Source organism: Equus asinus, chromosome 4, assembly GCF_041296235.1.
Source record: "Equus asinus isolate D_3611 breed Donkey chromosome 4, EquAss-T2T_v2, whole genome shotgun sequence".
In the NCBI taxonomy this organism is placed as follows: domain Eukaryota; kingdom Metazoa; phylum Chordata; class Mammalia; order Perissodactyla; family Equidae; genus Equus; species Equus asinus.
This window is the reverse complement of record NC_091793.1, coordinates 73,132,777-73,137,370: the sequence shown is the minus strand read 5'-3', so window position 1 is coordinate 73,137,370 and position 4,594 is coordinate 73,132,777. Positions and strand designations below refer to the sequence as shown.

Here is a 4,594-nt window from a genome sequence, read left to right as displayed (position 1 = left end):
CATGGAGCCCTGCTCTGTGCCCAGCCCTGACTCAGGCTGGAGGCACGGACAGATGGCAGTGAAGGAGATGAGACAACAAACTCTGCTGCACCCATGGAGCCATCACAGAGGGGGACAAACATTGAGCAGAGCACAGCAGGTTAGATGGCAGAAGTGCCACAGAGGAAAAGCAGGGCCAGGGAAGCAGGAGGGGGGATGGGGGCAGTGGTGGGAGGAGACGAGAGAGGGGGAGGCCCAGATGGTGCAGGGCCTGGGGGCTCCTGTGAGGACCTTCCTCTGTGTGGGGAGCGTCATGGTGGGGTGCTGAGCAAGGGGCCGGGCCCTGAACGCTGTGAGGGGAATGGGGTGGGTGATGGCAGGGAGACTGGGGTGGGGACGCTGTCGCTGTAGATGGAGCAGGCAGGGAAGGCTCCTCAGGTGACATCTGAGCTGAGCCTTGTCTGGACCATGTTTCTAGCTTCTGTAACCTGATGCTTTAACATCTGTCCTGCGTGCACATGCGGACACGCCTTGTTCTGAATCCAATCAATTCAGCCTCCTGCCTCCCTCATCATGCCGACCCGCCTTCCCGCGGGGAGAACCCTCCTTCTTGGGCCCATTTTTCAAATACAAACCAACCAATCCAGTGTCCATCCACACCCCAACTACCTCCTCTATTGGACATGTGTAGTCGAGGCCGCTACCCCCTGCCCTTGTCCCCCAGGGTGGGTATCAGACAACTGGGACAGCCTCGTGCCCCAAAGCCTGTGAAGTTATTTAGACCAGCCAGTCCTGAGCCTGCTCACCCTGCCTCGCTGTTCCTTCCTCCAGAAACCACAGGAAAGGCTCCTCCTGCCCACAGTGTCCCCCGCTCCCTCTGCCTCCTGACCACCCTGGAGCTTCCCCGTGGGGCCCTGTGTGCTGTGGTGTGGCCCCTTTGGGAACTATGAGCAACAAACTACCTTGTCAATGGCTTCATCTCCTCATCTGTTGGCCTTCCCGAACCTCCAGATTTCCATTAATACATTCTATTTTAAACCGGCCCTACAAGATATTTTGCAGACACTAAGCTTAAACAAATGAAGAACAAATATCTTTTACAAGGGTACTTTTTACTTCAAAGTATCTTTTTGGGCTTCAGGCAACAACACCATGCTCTCAGTAGCTTTAAGAAGCTCCCAGCAGCCCGCCACCGGCCCTGGGTGGGGCCAGAGGGAGAGACTGGCCTTGCCCCCTCACGCTGCCCAGCATGGAGGAGGTTGCCACGGCAGGTGACCTCTGGGCCCCCTGGAATGTTGCTGGTGCTGTGGGTGGAGGGGAAGGCCCCAGGGCCATGCAGGGGGGTTGGGCTGGGGGTGGCGGTCCTGGACTCCAGGCCGGGTAGGACCCTGGCAGGTTCTGTGGCCTTCAGCTCTGACTCCGCGTTCCCCTCAGGCAGCTGATGCTGGTTTGCAGCCCTGCAGAGCCAGGCGGGAAAGCCAGGTTTGATGCGATGGCGTCTTCCTGCGCACGCAGATGCCTTCAGCTGCACCGAGTAGGTGAGGGAGAAGCTGCTGCTGCTGGGGTCCATGGGAGGCACATAAGGTCTTACGAGGATGCTGTGGCCCACCACCCGTGGTTTCTTGTCACTAAGCATTAAGTATGTGGCCATGAGGGAGTCATATCGCTTGTTTCGTAAAGAGTCTTCTATCCTGTCCTGCTGAAACCCCATGCTCAGCATTACACTCATTACCCAGGGATCCCTGGTGTCAAAGGGCAGCTCCTTGTAGGGCCGCAGTTTCTCTTGCCCCATATTCACCCAGCGGTCCTTCAAGATTTTCTGGATAGTTATTCTTTTTTGTGGGTTGAGGGTGAGCATTTTGCCAAGGAGGTTCCTGCACTCCCAGGACAGGAACATCGGCAGCGGGAACCTCCCACTCAGCACCCGCCTGCGCACCGTCGCCAGGTCACACCCCCAGAACGGCGGGGCCCCGGTGAGCAGGAAGAACAGCACCACGCCCAGGCTCCACACGTCCGCCGGGGGCCCGGCGTAGGCTCGGCCCTGCAAGGTCTCCGGGGCCGCGTACCAGGGGCTCCCGCACTGGGTGCTCAGCTCCTGGCCCAGGAACACGGCGCTGCTGCCGAAGCCCGACAGCTTCACGTTGCCCTCGCTGTCCAGAAGGACGTGCTCCAGCCGCAGGTCCCGGTGCACCACGCCCTTCCGGTGGCAGTACTCCAGGGCCGAGGTGAGCTGCCGAAACTTCCCTCGGGCCTCGTCCTCCGCCATGGGGCCGCTCTTCCGGATGTGGTCCAGCAGGTCTCCTCCGCTCGCGAGCTCGCTGACGATGAAGGACGTCTCCTCTGTGGCCACGACCTCCAGTAGCTTGAGCACGTTCGGGTGGCGCACGGTCTTCAGGCTCTGGACCTCGCAGTGCAGCGCCTTTGCTCTGGAGGCGCTCTTCCCACTCCTCTCCACCATCTTAACCGCCACCTCGGTCCCGGTGGGCAGGTGCCGGGCCAGCTTCACCTTGCAGTAGCTGCTCTGCCCGATGGTCTTTAGCAGCTTGTAACTGGCTACATGGGTCTTACTGTTGCCAGAGGTGGCCGCCAGGCCCAGAGACATGGTGACCTGAAACTAACACTAACTAGCACTACTCCCTACTTACTAATTAGGCTAATAAACAAAAGTAATTAACACTAATGATTCTAAGAAGGGCACCTATACTAACTAACTATAGTAACAAATAATACAAACTATAAGAAATATGTTAACTATGCTATCTACACTAACAATACGAACTATACTAACTGCACTAATACTAAAAGTACTAACTAAAAAAATTAAAGAAAATGGGAGAAACAACAAAAACAATGAAAAAAATTAAAATGAGCAAAGAACGAAGAAAAATGGAGAAAAAGAAAAAAGGGAAAAGTAAAAAGAAAAATTAGAAAGACAAAAAGAATAAAAATTGAGAAAAATAAAAAGGAAATAAATAAAAATTAAAAAAAAGAAAAGAACAGAGAAAAATAAAACAATAAAAAATCAGAAAAATAAAAATGAGAAAAATAGAAAAAAGTGAGAAAGGAGAACCAAGAAAAATACAAAAGAAAATAATAAGTAAAAATGAAAAAAGAAACAAAGAAAAATAGAGAAAAAGAAAAAACTAAGAGAAAGGAAAAGAAAAATGAGAAAAAGACAAAAAGAATAAAAAAATGAGAAAGGAGAACAAAGAAAAATCAAAAAGAAACTAAAAATGAAAAAAGAAAAAACAGTAGATGAAAAAATAAAATGGGGGAAAAAAATCGGAGAAAACAAGCTGGGTGCGGTCTACCAACAGGTCACCAAAACAGCTGCCTGGGCAAAAGACCAAAAACCTAACCCCACCCAGAGGCTGATAAAGGTTTTCATAAATTCCATCATAGTGGCTCCTTATGAGGTCAGAGCAAGAAAGGCACCAGGCATGGCTGGGGATAGACTCCAGTGGTTGGCTCACTTTTTGGTCTCAAGACCCCTTTACTCTTAAGAAAAAGGACCCCAAAGAGTTTTTTACTTGTGTGGGATATTAGAGAGTGGTGTTTCCTTTATTAGCAATTAAAATCTGTAGGATGCTTCAATGGCCTTTTCACTTCTAATTTAAAAATATGTAATCATATTTGGCTTTTAAAGACCTCATAACGACTAGACTTCAAATATTCAATTCCTTTTCCTTAAATTCTGATTCATCTGAAAATGATCCTACAACTTAACTGATAGTATAATACTATAGGAAAATGTTCTGTTGCATAAGACATGCGAAGGGACATCATTAACGTTCACAGAGCTGAGAGGAAGAGAGCTTTCCTCCTATTTTCCCCAGTTAGATCAGGAGCTGATTTCTCACCAGAAACCTTGGAGGCTAGAGGGCATGGGCTGATGTACTCAAAGTGCAGAAGGAAAAAAGAATCCAACCAAGAATCCTATATCTGGCAGAACTGTCCTTAAAACATGAGGGAGAAATTAAGACATTCCCATAGAACCAGGGCTGAGAGAGTGCTGTACACCAGACCTGCCTCCAGCAAGGGGCGTCCTTCAGGCTGAAAGGAAACCACAGGGGACCGTAACTTGACACCTTATGCAGAAATAAAGGTCTCTGGTCCAAGTAAGTATGCTGACTCCAGTGGAGAGGGTCCCAATTGAGTTGAACTGTCAGGGAATTGTCAGATGTCAGGGAATTGCTGGTGGTGTGGGAACACTTTGTCCCCCTATCCACACATCAGAAGTGGGTACTAGGATTCTAACCAGGTGAGCTCACAGTGTGCAAACCCACCATGCACACACTTAGGACAGAAGCACTGTGCACTGTGTGTTCTAGTCTATAAAAACATTGAGAACAATAATCTGAAAGGGGGAAGAAGGAGGGGGGATAGACGATACGAGATTAGCTAGGAGCTGATAATTGCTGGAACTGGGCACATGGGGGGAGTAGTCATTATACTGTTTTTCCTTCTTTCGTGTCTCTCTGGTTTTCCACAAGAAAAAACTGAACAAGAACACAAAAGTGAGTGAATTTGGATACCCGCACTCCTGGACTCCTGCTAAGTGGCAGGTGGGGAGCAGGCACGTGATGCACCGTGGCTTCTGTGAGGTCGGCTCAGA

At 50.1% G+C, this 4,594-nt stretch overlaps 1 pseudogene; it reads right to left on the bottom strand.

The window, feature by feature from the left end:
• Nucleotides 1–1,096: 1,096 nt before the first annotated feature.
• On the bottom strand, nt 1,097–2,581 carry LOC139045011 (serine/threonine-protein kinase MARK2 pseudogene; annotated as a pseudogene).
• Nucleotides 2,582–4,594: the final 2,013 nt, after the last annotated feature.